Source organism: Sciurus carolinensis, chromosome 1 (assembly GCF_902686445.1).
Source record: "Sciurus carolinensis chromosome 1, mSciCar1.2, whole genome shotgun sequence".
NCBI lineage: Eukaryota > Metazoa > Chordata > Mammalia > Rodentia > Sciuridae > Sciurus > Sciurus carolinensis.
In genome coordinates this window covers 3,449,989-3,465,433 of record NC_062213.1, presented here as the reverse complement: position 1 = coordinate 3,465,433, position 15,445 = coordinate 3,449,989, and the positions used below count along the sequence as shown (strand labels likewise).

Sequence of the window (15,445 nt, the reverse complement as noted above, 5' to 3'; positions counted from 1 at the left end):
CAGATGCTCAGATATAAGGACGCTTTGATTTACAAGAGCGTGGCACCAGAGGATTAGGGAAATTGATGCTCTTTTAAATAAATGGAGTGGGCCAACTGGATGTTCACAACTAAAAAAATGAGACTGGATCCCTTCTTTGTACTATATACCAAAACCAATTTCAAGCAAATTATAAAGTTAAAGGTGAAAGAAATATAAAAATTTTGAAGAGGAACTAGGTATGACCTCAGGACAGGGACAGACACAAAAGCACCAACTTGAAGGAGAAGACTGATAAAGTGGACCATGTTAAACCTACCTCCTGATGAACTTCTGTTCATCAAAAAAACACCAAGGAAAGTCAGAGAAACCACATGCCTCAAAGCAAGAAGAGAGGGGCAAAATACATACCCATCACGGGATTTATATTATTGACTATAAGGAATCTACAAATTGATGAAGAAGCAGATCTAATTTAAAAAAAAAAAAAAAAAAAAGAAAAAAAAACCACCCAGGTGTCCTTCATGAAATAGGGAACCCAAATGGCCAGCAAATGCATAAGATGTGTAACCTCACTTCAGGAAAAGGCTATTCATAGCCACCAGGCCTAACACTTCAGAAACCACCACAGATGGGGACAGATCCCAAGAGCAGAGGAGAGGCACCCTGCTAAAGTGACCACAGAAGAATGACCAGGGCAGGAGCCCACAGTAGCTACACAGAATCAGTGAGCCTGCTCCACACACTCTGCTCCATGCACTCCCAGAAGTGCACTGGGCAGGGGACACCGTCCATAACCGTGAAGCACTGTGACTTTCACTCCACTCCACCTCTTGAGAGGAAGCAATGGTTCCAGGCGGCTCTTCCTGTCCCTCATTTCTATAGCTGAGTCTGAGTGGATGGAGAAGGGAGAGGGTGAGCAGGGAAACATCCGGCTCATTGTTTTGAGAGTACATGACATTTGATTTCATCTGTTTTTCTGTTTCTTCTCTGCCTTTTAACAACTTTCACACACTCAACCACTCCATACAGCAAAGACCCCCAACAGGTATTACTTCTGACACACCACCCGGGGGTGCTCCAACACAGAACTCTATTTCCAGTTTTTTGTTTTTTTCCCCCTTCTATTCTTTTTCTTTCTTTTTTTTAAGGTAGGGTTTTGCTAAATTGCCCAAGCTGGCCTCAAACTTTTGATCCTCCTTTCTCAACCTCCAAAGTCACTAGGATTACAGGTGTGTACCGTGGCACCTGGGCAGTGCAGGATCTTTTTGAAACTCTTTCCAGAGATCCCATTTATCTATATTCTTCAAATATCTACACACTGATAACCCAAAGAATCCGAGCAAGAGCCTCTTCATTCATTAAACAAATTATTTATTGACTACATACAACAGCAATGTGAGGAAGGTGAAGGGGACTCCGAGATATCTCAACGACAACACAGAACCCTTCTTGTTGAACTTACGACATTCCATTTGTCAACAAATGAACCCGATTTTCTACAAAGCATAACAGATATAAGACATATCACCATTTCATCTTTGTAGATTAACTTTTATTTAGTTTTTTTCTTTAAAAAAGGACAAGGCAAAAGACGTATTAAATTTAGATGTGAATTCAATGTTAGGCATAAAATCAATTTACACAATACTTCTTCATTAGTCTTCCCAAGACTTCGCCATTACCCTGACTCTAGTTTATGCTAGTCGATTTTTCAGCACCAAAACAAAACTGCCATAATCCATCATGTCAACAGACTTAAGGATAAGAATCATATGGTTATTTCAGTTGATGCAGAAAAAGCGTTCGACAAAATACAACACCCCTTCATGCTCAAAACACTAGAAAAATAGGGATAGTAGGAACATACCTGAACATTGTAAAGGCTATTTATGCTAAGCCCATGGCCAACATCATTCTTAATGGAGAAAAACTGAAACCATTCCCTTTAAAAACAGGAACAAGACAGGGATGTCCTCTTTCACCACTTCTAGTCAACACTATCCTCGAAACTCTAGCCAGAGCAATTAGGCAGACCAAAGAAATTAAAGGGATATGAATAGGAAAAGAGGAACTTAAGCTGTCACTATTTGCTGATGACATGACTCTATATTTAGAGGATCCAAAAAACCTCCTTCAGAAAACTTCTAGACCTCATCAATGAATTCAGCAAAATAGCAGGCTATAAAATCAACACGCATACATCTAAAGCATTTTTATACGTGAGCGACGAAACATCTGAAAGGGAAATGAGGAAAACAACTCCATTTGCAATAGCCTCAAAAAAAAAAAAAAAAAAAAATACTTGGGAATCAAACTAACCAAAGAGGTAAAAGATCTCTACAATGAAAACTACAAAACATTGAAGAAAGAAATTGAGGAAGACCTTAGAAGATGGAAAGATCTCCCATGTTCTTGGTTAGGCAGAATTAATATTGTCAAAATGGCCATGCTACCAAAAGTGCTATACAGATTCAATGCAATTCCAATTAAAATCCCAATGACATACCTTACAGAAATAGAGCAAGCAATTGTGAAATTCATCTGGAAGAATAAGAAACCCAGAATAGCTAAAGCAATCCTTAGCAGGAAGAATGAAACAGGGGGTATCGCAATACCAGAACTTCAACTATACTACAAAGCCATAGTAACAAAAACGGCATGGTATTGGCACCAAAATAGACAGGTAGATCAAAGGTACAGAATAGAGGACACAGACACAAACCCAAATAAATACAATTTTCTCATACTAGACAAAGGTGCCAAAAACATGCAATGGAGAAAAGACAGCCTGTTCAACAAATGGTACTGGGAAAACTGGAAATCCATATGCAACAGAATGAAACTAAACCCTTATCTCTCACCCTGCACAAAAATCAACTCACAATGGATCAAGGACCTTGAAATCAGACCAGAGACCCTGCATCTTATACAAGAAAAATCTTCAACTTGTTGGGTTAGGTTCAGACTTCCTTAACAGGACTCCCATAGCACAAGAAATAAAAGCAAGAATCAATAACTGGGATAGATTCAAACTAAATAGCTTTCTCTCAGCAAAGGAAACTATCAGCAATGTGAAGAGAGAGCCTACAGAGTGGGAGAATATCTTTGCCACTCATACTTCAGATAGAGCACTAATTTCCAGAATATATACAGAACTCAACTCTACACCAAGAATACAAATAACCCAATCAACAAATGGACTAAAGGATATGAACAGATGCTTCACAGAAGATCTATAGGCAATCAACAAACATATGAAAAAATGTTCAACATCTTTAGTAATAAGAGAAATGCAAATCAAAACTACACTAAGATTCCATCTCACCCCAATTAGAATGGCGATTATCAAGAATATAAGCAACAATAGGTGTTGAAGAGGATGTGGGGGAAAAGGTACACTCATACATTGTTGGTGGGGCTACAAATTAGTGCAGCCACTCTGGAAAGCAGTGTGGAGATTCCTTAGAAAACTTGGAATGGACCCACCATTTGACCCAGCTATCCCACTCCTCGGCCTATACCCAAAGGACTTAAAATCAGCAAACTCCAGAGATACAGCCACATCAATGTTCATAGCTGCTCAATTCACAATAGCCAGACTGTGGAACCAACCTAGATGTCCTTCAACTGATGAATGGATAAAGAAACTGTGATATATATATATATATATATATATATATATATATATATATATACACACACACACACACACACACACACAATGGAATATTACTCAGCTATAAAGAATAAAAAAATTATGGCATTTGCAGGCAAATGGATGAAATTGGAGAATATCAAGCTAAGTGAGATAAGCCAATCTCAAAAATCCAAAAGACGAATGATCTCACTGATAAGCGGATGATGACACATAATGGGGGATGGGAGGGGGCAAGAATGGAGGAAGGAGGGGCTGTATAGAGAGAAAAGAGGGGTGGGAGGGGTGGGGGGAAGGAAATAATAACAGAATGAATCAAACATCATTACCCTATGTAAATGTATGATTATGCAAATGGTATGCTGTTACTCCATGCACAAACAGAAACAACATGTATCCCATTTGTTTACAATAAAAAAAAACAAAAAAACAAAAAAACTGCCAGGGAACATAACTTGTGCCTTAAGCACCAGCATGTACACCCTTTCCTGATGTTTACCAAGAGCCACACTTTGATGAACCACACCAACTGCTATTTCAACACACAGCTGTTCATTTAAATCCCAAACCAAGACTCAAAAGAACTGACGCATTTTGCCTCATTGTCTCAAATGTATTACACCTGTAAAATCTCAAATTAAGCAAGTCAGGGGGACTGATGCATGTTTATAATCCCAGCTACTTGAGGCGCTGAGGTAAGAGATTGCAAGTTATAGACCTGGACAACTCAGCAAGACCCTGTTTCAAAACAAAAAATAAAAAGGGCTAGGGCATAGTGTAAAGTGGTAAAGTGTCCCTGGGTTACTCTCCAGTACCTAAAACAAATAAATAAATTGAGCAATACACAACTTATGGTAACTTTGAAATTATTATGTTCAAAGAATTTAAAACTTGGGACTTAATGAGTTAAGTGGTTTCAGCATTAAAACATTCAAAATTGTTAAATAAAAGTAGTTGTGAGGTCTTCCCAAAACTTACTTAAGATTCCTGTAGTGGAATTTTTTAATGTGCACAGCGGAGAATTATAGAAGTGTTATTGCTCAATAATCCAGTGAAATCCAGATGCTTATGATAAAAGGAACATTCTGAGATGTCCTAAACTTAATTATAAACTTCACCAGAGGGTGAAGGGAAGAAGAAATAAGGGAAGTTCATCAGTTAACAGTTGCAGGTGGAACCAACAAAAAGACTCCTTGTTTTGAGATGGGAATGTTGCTATATTACCCAGGCTGACTTGGAACTCCTGTCTCAGGCTCCCAAGTAGCTGGGAGTATAGATGTGTGCCACCATGCTCAGCTTCAAAAAGACTCATACATTCCTGAATGTATGTTGAAACCTTGACTTACATTCCTGTATGGTCAACCACCAGGCCCACCTACCCTATTCATTCATAACTTTGTTAAACTCAACTAATCCAGAGCAACAGTCACTTCCCCTTATGGACTACCCTTCTATTCCAAAGCTTTCCTTGCTTATCTGTTCAGGGTAAACAATTTATACTTTCTTTACACAAACTTTATTAGAATAACCTCAGCTCTAGGTCTGGCAGTCACTTTCGAACTGCTACCTAGCTATGCTGCTAGCATTTCTGGAATTTTGTCTGGTCCCTTTTAAAAAAAGTTGGCAAGCATTTGCAATGGCTCAATAAACCCCTTTATTTCAGAGTTTCCTTAGCCCCAAAAATTTTGGTTTAACATTTAGATACCCTTCTTCATAGGGGAGAAGGAGAGATGGAGAGTGTGACTTTTTTTTTTTTTTTCCCCAGGTCCTAGGGATTGAACCCAGAGGCACTCTATCACTGAACTACATCCCCAACCCTTTTTACTTTTATTTCATTTCTTAAAGACAGGATCTCACTAAGGTGCCCAGGTTGGCCTTGAACTTATGATCCTTTTCCCCCATTCTCCTGAGTCACTGGGATTATAACCACTGTACCTGGCTGAGTGTGATCATTTCATTTTTAGGAGAACAAATTGGACCTATAGACAGAAATTATCTTGTGAAATGATTCTCCTCAGATATGAATGAATCCAAGGGATAGATGTATAAGAAAGTCATCCAAGCATGATTACCTTCTTGGTATTTCTTTCTTGATAGATAATGAGACTTCAGGGAGGAGACAAAAGCCAGTTGTGTTCCCTTTTGTGGTTCTGATCTTAATGTGGGCAAAAGGATTCCAGAGAGCCCTTCCCAACCCTTGGAGCAGAAAAACAAGATAAGGTTAGAGGACCTTGATTCTGAGGTAACTTCTAAGGCCGCTCAGTATGTCTTAGAATTGTGTTAGTCAGTTTTTGTTACTATGACAAAATACTTGAGAAGTTCCATTTTTAAAAAGGTAAGTTTTATTCAGTTCCCGTTTTAGGAGTTTCAATCCATGTTCACTTGGCCCTCTCACTCTGGGCCTGTGGCAAGATGGAACATCATATGAGGGGGAGCAAAGCTACTGAAAGGAGCAGACTTGGATGTCTAACGAATAAATGATAAAGCCCTTAGTGGATGGCAAAAAAAAAAAAAAAAAAAAAAAAAAAGATGTGTCACAAGAGTGCTGCATCAAGGAGATAAAACACCATCTGGACCAGAACTAGAAACAAGCCAAGAAAAAGGGTATATAACTCCCCTCTCAGACAGCTCCTCGGCTCAGCCCAGATCTCCTGAGAATCCACGTCAGCCAGGTTCGCAGCCCCATCGACCATCCATCCGCTGAGACAGCCGAGACTCCGCTACTCTGACGGCTTCACGATCAGCGGAGACAGGCCCGTCCTCGATTCCCAGACCATCGGCCGGAGAGAGTGCCGCAGCAGCAGTCCTCTGCTCTCCGGCTAAGATAACGTCGCATTGGGGTCGTCGGAACCGACAAGGCAGAGAGGACTTTGGACTATTTGATTGAGGTGTGTTTATTTGCCATTCGATTTGATTGATGTGTGATATTAGAGAGATTAAGGTTTGTGTTATCCCGAGTGTATCAAATAAAGTCAATTTGTTTGGAACCAAAAAAAAATTCCTATAGTGAGAGTAAACTCATAAGCAAAATCTAAGTGGTCAGGAAGGGACCACAAACATCTCCAAAGCACCCAAAGTACAAATCCCAACAGCGTGTTAGCCCCACCCCCAGAGACTGAGTGGGGTCAGAGGTAGGGCCTCAGACATTCCTAACAAGTCTCCAGGTGAAGGTGATGCTGTCCCATCACTGCTGAGAACCACTGAGATCCCAGGGTGCCTTCTGGAGTGTGTACAAGTGTCCTCTGCACAGTACAGCAAGACGGTGGAGGAACTCACTGAGGAAGAGCAAAATGAAAGCTCTCAGGATGCCCTTGTTCCCAGATGTTTACTTTCCTGCCCTGCATAAGGGTATTCTCAACTCTTACTATCAAAATGTCCTATCTGAACTGCAGCAAGGCAGAAAAAGACTTTCTGAGGAAGGTCAAGAATGAGCTGACAGTGTATAACTGGCATTAGGAAGCGAGCTACTCTCTCCCATGGCTTCAGGGCATACTGTTAAACCCCCATAAAGCATCCAGAATCCAGCTGATTAGTAAAAGACAGAATGGAGCTTTTCGACCAGTAACTGCAGATCTTGCCAATTTTGAGCAAGTCTGTCTTCAGAACCTGGGATAAGCCCCAATGAATACAAGATAAATTTCTACAAGATCAATTTCCAGAAAAAAAGAAAACTGCAAAACTGCAAAGGGGCAGAGCAATATATTTTTTCCCTGACCCAAGTTTGATGATTATAGTTATAAAGCGGACAAAGGTGAAAATGCAGATAATCCAAGTTCTTCCCTGGTATCAAGTCCTACTCAGCTTTTAAATGAGGTTTTTAACCAAGGTGAACAAAACAGTAGATAGCAGAGTAACAAAATTAACAGTTCTCCAATAAATCACAGACCTGGATTTATTCATTCAACAAGCACTGTCAGACACTGAAGATGCAACAGCTGTCAGTTCTGCCTTCATGGGATACACACAATCCACTAAGAACATTCACAAATGTCAAATTCTTAAGCTCTTCCAGCATGTGCTTTGTTCAAGAGAAACAGATGAAATAAGCACCTGCATTCAGAGCAGAACTCAAACCATGTGACAGAGGGAACCTGAACACAGAACATGAAGGCAGAAAGGGAACCCCAGACACAGACAACCAGGAGCACGACTTCTGAGGTTCCTGAGGCTTGATTTTGGTCCAGTGGCCCCAAATAACGAAGTGCTGCGTCGACTCTTAAAAGCAGGATGGGATATTCTAGATTAGCGTGAATGAGTATCTTCATTTCAGAAACTCTTAGAGGAGCAATGTATTAAGACTATAAATACTCAGGCTTTCTACAAAGGGCTCACACCTGTGAGGAGAATCAACTGTGTCTCCTTGCTTCCCACAAAATCCTGTTCCCTCATAAACACAGACCCCAGAAGAACCACCAAATCCACCCTAGAGACACAGGCTACTAAAGCATGTCTTTTGGCAAACAAGTATCATCAATCACTAATCCACACTTTATTTATTTGCCTTTAACTAATTCTAGTTGGTCTAAAACGTTTACCTATGCTATGCTAGATGTTCAAGTCATCCAGTGTCAGATTCCAACCGGAACCCTAATCATCTGGACTTCCAGACACAGCGACGTGCAGTAGCATCCTATCTACTGCTACTGAGGAAGACCACATTAAGATGCTGTTCTCCAGTCCTACCAGCCCCAGGGCAGCCAGAGCTTGCCCACTGGGCACCTGGGGCCTGGGTAGGGTGGCCTGGACAACCCACTCTAACTTGACTACAGTGCTTCCTGTGTACAGGATGGCAACAGCACCTGTAACCCTACAGTTCCCAAGGGGAACAGACAAGGTTGACACTGGGACACATGTGGCACTTCCAGAGCCTTTCTCAGGTTTCACTGATCTACACAAAGGCAGTAACTACCAAAACTTGACAAAACCACACAGGAGCCCCATAATGATGCTCTTCCCCTACCACTGGATCATATTCTAACTATAGCTTCAGTCCTCTTACTGTGTCTAAAAATGTAGTTTACAGTAAGGTTTAAATACCGTTTTAACCCAAGTTGGTAAGGAAACACCTTCATGTTCTTAAAGTGGTGAACTTTCGGTGATGCTGCTGGTGTTTTTCTCTTAAGCTTCAAGCTGCTCAAGATGGGAATAAGGACACTAGTATGGCAGAAACCTGTGTTCCCATTTTTGTCCATAAACCACTTCATTAGTGCCTACACAGGTCAGAATATAACTAAGCACACTGGCTAAAATTCCCATTTAAACTGAAAAGCTTATCTAGATACACTTATCTGGGTTTTATTTCCACAGAACTCAAAAAAACAAAAAAACATTGCTATAGACTGTACACGTCATAATCAGAAACACATTTAAAGAATTCTCAATAAAATCTGGCACAATTCCTAAGAATTAGTACCACAAACTGGAGACATAAATTTTACTTCTCTAGCACTAGGATGCCTTCTGACAGTCATGAAATGAAATAAACTTTTGCAAAAATGATGGCAGAGATAAAAAGCAAAAAGGGGCTAAAATAATCCACTACAAAATACAATTAAGAGAGAAGACAAAAAATAACTTCCTGGTGTATTTGGTGACATCAGTGGGCCGCGTAGTTCACCCGAGGCAGCCCTGTCACCACTTCCTATTCCAGCCTCAGCAATGGTAAGCACCTCACCATCCAGATGTTTGGATACATTCAGAAACTGCCTGATTGAAATAAAATCAGTTGTTTTGCCTATATTTAAAATTTCTTACATTTCTTCCATTTTGAATAATTTATACAAGTATCAGTAATTTTTTAAATTTTTTAATCAGCAAAAAAAAAAATTGTTTTCAATTCACAAAAATTAAAATGGCACTTTTTCTTCTTTTTTTTTTTATCCCCCATGCACACAAGGAGGATTGAACCCAGGGGAACTTCATCACTGAGCCACATTCCCAGTCCTTTTTTATTTCTCGCTAAGTTGCTAAGGCTGGCTTTGAACCTGTCATCCTCCTGCTTCAGCCTCCTGAGCCACTGGGAATATAGGCATGTACCACCATGCCTAGCCACAATTGTAATTTTGTTGACATATAAAGCAAGAAATAATCTAGGTGAAAATTTGTCAAAACTGAAAATGCTAAACTTCATAACTGAAAGATGAACATATAGCATTAACACTTTTGATGGCATCTTTTGTAACTCAACACAATTTTTTTTTTTTTTTTGGTGGTGCTGGGGATGGAACCCAGGGCCTTGGGCTTACAAGGCAAGCACTCTACCGACTGAGCTATCTCCCCAGCTCCACTCAACACAATTTTAATTATTTTCTCAAAATTAAGACACTATAGTGAGCTGGGGTTGTGGTTTAGCACTTGCCTCACAGGTATGAGGCACTGGGTTTGATCCTAGCACCACATATAAATAAATTAAAGGTATTGTGTCCATCAACAACCAAAAATATTTTTTAAAAACATTAAGGGGTGGGGTTATGGCTCAGGGGTAGAGGGCTTGCCTAGCACGTGTGGTACTGGGTTCAATTCTCAGTATCACACATAAATAAAAGAATAAAATAAGGGTCCATCAATAACTAAAAAACATGTAAAAATAATTTTTAATTAAGACACTCAAAATATAGAGGGAAAGTTTTCATAAAATATCTAGAGGGGTCTGGGGAGATAGCTCAGTTGGTAGAGTGCTTGCCTCGCAAGCACAAGGCCCTGGGTTCGATCCCCAGCACCACAAAAATAAATAAATTAATTAAATTAAATTAAATTAAATATCTAGAGATGTAAACAAAGATTCCACCTTTCTAACTCAAATCATATCCAAGAAAGGACAGTAATTTTCAGGAAAAAAAATTGTTATAAAATAGTGTAATACACAGTTCCTTATGCAGCATAATTTTTATTTTTATTTATTTTTTTTGGGGGGTGCTGGGGATCGAACCCAGGGCCTTGTGCTTGCAAGGCAAGCACTCTACCGACTGAGCTATCTCCCCAGCCCCCAGCATAATTTTTAAAAGAAGCTAGTTTTTTTTTTTTCTTTTATGGACACAATACCTTTATTTATTTTTATGTGGTGCTGAGAATTGAACCCAGTGCCTCACACATGCTGGGCAAGTGCTATCACTGAGTCACACCCTAGCACAAAAAGCTAGCTTTAACAACACGATTTTCTTAGACAATTTCTTTAACTTCCCAGTAAGGATAGTTACCTGACCAGCTCAAGAGCATAGTCATGAGGACCATTGCTGAGTTATGTAACTCCCAGCAACAGGCATGGAGCTCTGTGGAAACCACAGGATCCTGCTGCCTCCTAAACCCGCTCAGGTCATGGGTTGCCAACCTCAAGAGGCTGTTGAAGCCCCATCAACTCTAGGAGCTTGGCCCCAGTGTCCTTTGCCCCAAACTGTAAGAACAGTCGTGAATTATCCTGAGGACCTGCTTTTGATGCTTTGCTTATGCGACTGTTGGCTCCTTTCAAACCACCACCTTTGCCTGTATTCATTACTAACCTGGATTATTTGACAGTGAAATGAAAAATTCTTTAGAAGAAAATACTGTAATATTGATCATGATATTCTGGTTCTGCGGCACTTAGTAAACTAAGTATTCAACAGAGGTTCAGCTTGTTTTTCCCGGCGAGGACAACCACTAATACACATTTACATTCATGAAGATATGGGATACAAACGTCCTTAAAAAGTTTCCTCTGGGCTCAGGACGCAGCTCAGTGGTAGAGTGCTGGCCTAGCATGTGCAAGGTTGGGTTCATACCCAGAAAAAGTTTCCTGTTTAGTTACTGCAGGGATTTTTTAATTACCTCAAGACAACCAGATGACTATATTATCTATAATGTATCACAACAAAAATAAGTTGCATGCTACTTTGTATCTTGTAATCACTTCATCCACAAACTTTGTTTCACTCTTCAGAGGTCTTCCCAGATGCATCACTGACTGACTGTTTGGTAGCCTCTTGAAATGAGTATTTTCACTACTCGTTTCACAAATAAATTCGAGGGAGGCTCTTGTATTCCATTTCAAACAGTAATGGCCTATTTTCGGAGCCAAGAAAATATTCACAGTCTAAGTAAAAATCCTCAAGAACCCCAAACTCCTACACCGCATTGTGCTTGGAGCGTATTTAACCAGCTCCCGCAACTACAGTATCGCATTATCCTGAACACCCAGCTGCAGGCTAACTATGCAAGAATGGGACCGTTGAAACGGCTCTCGGAGGGAAAACACCGACTTCACCCTCGGCGCATTTTCCTACAAAAGCCCGCGGCCGAGCGAACGGAACGCACGCCCGCTCTGAGGAAGGGGCGCCGCACGGGCGGCCGCGAGGAGCCGCAGGGGCCCCGGCGGCCGCGGAGCGGGGCGGAGGCGAGCAGGAAACTTGGCCGGCACAAAGCCGCGGGCCGGCTGGCGAAGGACGCCGGCGCGGGGCTTGCCCGTCCTCCTCCCCGCCGCCCCTTTTGTTTTCCAGGTTTCGGTCCGCTCCGGCGGAGGCCCGCCCGACCTCCGCGCCGCCCCGGTCGCCCGCGCCCGCCCCGCGCCGGGCCTCCCCGCGCCCGCGGCCCCATCCCGCCGAGCGCCCCGCCGGCCCCCGCGCCCGGCCTCCCCACGTCCCGGCCGCTCCGGCCTCCGCGCCCGCAGGCCAGCCCCGCCGCCCCGCGCCCGGCCTCCCCGCGTCCCTCGCCTCCTCCCCTCCGAGGGCGGCCGGCGGGCCGGGGGCGCGGGAGGAGCCACCCGCACCGCGGGTCGGGCTGCGCTCCGCCCCGCGCCCCTGCGCCGCCGCCCCGGCGACCACCGAGGCCCGCCCGCGCCCCGCACTCACCGGCCGCGGCGAGCGCGAGGCTGAGCGCAGGCGGCGGCGGGGCGGCGCCGGCGACGGCGGCCGCGCTCCCTCCCACGCGCACGCCCGGCGCACGGCGGTCCGGCCGGCGGCGGGCTCGCGCCCTCGGGCCGTGCTGAGTCGGCGCGGGCCCGCGCGTGCGCCGTGCCTGCCGAGCCCGCCGCGCATCTCGCCCGCGCATGCGCGCCGCGGCCCGCGCATGCCCAGACGGCGCCACGCCCGGGTCTCGAGTGGCCGGGGTTGCGCGGGCGTGGCGCCGCCGGGGAAAGCCCTGTCGGGGGCGGTGGCTCAAAAGAATTTCAGGAGGCCCTCGGGTCGCGATCCCTTAAGCGGTCACTCCCTAGCCGCCCCGCCCTGCCCAGGGGCTCGTGGACCCTTTTTGCAGATACAGAAACTGAGGCTTGGAGATTGTTTTAATGGCATGCTAGCTAAATGCTAGCATGATCTTGGAGGGAAGGTCTAACCGGGGTTAGGAAGCGGAGCCGGAAGGATTTATCCAGATGAGCGCCCTCGGGAACTGACCCAGGCCACTTACACCTCTTCTTTCATCTGCTCGCCTGGGTCTTGAAACTGGAGGCTTCACCGGGCATTGCAAGGAGAGAGGATCCTGACCTAGGAGTCGCCAGGGCAGGCCTTCTGAGATGAGAGCAGTTTGGGAGAGGAGTTGCGACTGGAAAAGAATGAGGGGTGTAGGGTTGGGGGGACCACAGACGGTGAGGTTGGAATGATAGAACATGCAGGTGGTGAGGGGACCAAGTTCTACTTAGGGGACTGAAGCTTACTCTTTAGGCGGCAGGGAGCCTCTGACTGGCTTTAAGCAGGAAGTGATAACTGATTTGTGTTCTTTAAAAAAATTACTGTGGCATCCTTGCGGTAGGAAATGAAACCAGAAGCAGGGCAACTTTCATTTTTATGGTGTCAGTTTGATTCTTACCACAAGTCAGTGGGCAGGACAGGCAGATAGTCCATCAGAAAGGTAAGCCCTCAGAAGCACCATCACGTCCTCAGGAGCAGTAGTTTTACTCAGGAGGACAGATATAATAAAATGCTTTTGTTTAACAAAATTTTGCCACATTTAACTGTTTCTGTTGTTCTTTAATGAAATGTATGAAGCTTGGGGTTTTGTTCGTTGTAAAGGATAGTGTCTCTCCGAGGCAGCCTCAGGGCCTTGGCACTTGCTTTGGGCTCTGGGTTGGGGGGGGGGGACCATCAGTGGCCATTGATGTCCACTGACCACTCTATATGTAATAAGAACCACTCAGCCAGGTGCTGTGCACCCATGCCTGTAATCCCAGCTACTCTGGAAGCTGAAGCAGGAGGATCCTAAATTCAAGGTCAACCTTCACTACTTAGAACCTTTCTCAAAATGGAAAAATAAAAAGGGCTGGGGCTGCAGCTCAGAGGCGGTGCCTCCCCAGCAGGAGGGCTGTGTATGGCCACTGTAGGTGCCATCCTCTCGCACTCCCCCAGCCCTGCTCTGCTGTTGTTCTCCAAGGGTGCTGTTGTCCACCCAGCCCAACACTGTGTTCTTGTTTACATCTCAGTTGTCTGCCCCTCCACTAGCATGTTAGGTTCATTAGAGCAGGGGCTTTGTGTCACTAGTGGGTCCCTGGCACATAATGAATATTTGTTGAGTGAGTGAATGAAGCTTTGGGTGATGCCAAGTGAGAAGTTATTATTAAAGGAGTGTGGGTGGTGGGGGAGGGGAGTGAAGGCACAGCAGGGATGGGGGAGGGTTTCTCTCAGTGGGGTAGATCAAGAAGGGCCACCCATTCTTTGGCACATCTGGACAGATCTTGTAACTTGCTTTGACCAATAGAACATAGCACACAAGCAGAACGCAGGCAGCTTAGGCCTGCCCAAGCTAACCCGTGAGTAAGGCCATGTGGAAGAGAACCGAGGAGCCCAGCCAGCAAGCCAGGCCTGTGAGTGAGGAGGCTGCAGCGGGCCTCCTGGCCCCAGCCAAGCGGTCAGCCGACCGCAGCCACATGAGTCTGGGAGAGAAGAGTGAAGAGCCGTCCAGCCAAATCCAGCCCAAACTGCCAAATCTCAGAATTGTGAGCAAATAAAACACATGTGGCTCTAGGCCTCTGGGGTTCGGGCTAGTTTGTTACACAGTAGATAACTGACACATCCTTGATCCTGGGCCCATCAGGAGGCATGGGAAATTAGTGTTCTTCAAGAGCAGCTCTGATTCTTCTTAATAGAGCAAGACAGGAAGTGAGGGACATGGAATAGCCAAGCAGAGAACAGCAGAAAGAGGTGAGAAAGAAGCGATGCGGCAATGGGCTTCCTGATCTTTTCTCTTGGCCTGCTTGGGGTGCCTAAGACCTCAGGCACAGGAGTCTGATGGATATTAGTGCCAGTTCAGGCCCAAGTTCACTCATTCGCCAGCTGTTGGGCCCTGCGTAGGTGGTATAACATCTGGGCCTCAGTTTCTCATCTGTAAAATGGGGCTTATACAGGATCTACATTAAAACAGGTTGCTGTGGAGAGGAAGAGAGCCAAATGCATAAAACAGCAGAGTGCCTGGCACACAGATGCCACTGACTAGCCACAATGTTAGTTTGTGGGTCACTGATACTCTGAACAGGAATGAGGGGATATCCAAAGACTTCCAGCATGGGGCATTGGAGAGCTGCCCCTGTCCACCATCCCTAACCTCATAGCAGCCCTGCCATGGGACCCCTACAGCCATCACCCCCATGTCATGAATGAAAAAAAGAATGAACCTGGCAGCAGGGCTGGAATCTGTCCCCAGTGGTCTCAGCTGAATTCAAACCCAGACAAGAAACAAAACAGCCTTTGACTTCTCCCTCCCGGCCCTGCACCAGATGGGCCAAGTGCGACCCTTGAGCAGGAAGCTTTCAGGAGAGACCTATGTTGGCGGAGCAGCTGCCCCGAGCCCTGGGGGCTGTTCCCCTTGAAAAGTCTCCTGACTCCCCGTCTGACTCCCTCCTGAGGTGAG

At 44.7% G+C, this 15,445-nt stretch overlaps 1 protein-coding gene across 17 annotated transcripts in view; it reads right to left on the bottom strand.

Annotated features, from left to right (window-relative positions):
- The window catches only part of Ptk2 (protein tyrosine kinase 2), a 252,489-nt gene extending 239,962 nt beyond the window's left edge, over window positions 1-12,527 (bottom strand). For 8 of the 17 annotated variants that reach the window (XM_047525627.1, XM_047525643.1, XM_047525657.1 and 5 more), the window contains exon 1: window positions 12,460-12,521. The gene's annotated coding sequence lies outside the window, so the exon portion shown is untranslated. Of the gene's footprint in view, window positions 1-12,459 lie in introns of all 17 variants that reach the window. The other 9 variants (XM_047525598.1, XM_047525635.1, XM_047525618.1 and 6 more) reach the window with 5 other exon arrangements.
- Between the last annotated feature and the right edge of the window lie 2,918 nt (window positions 12,528-15,445).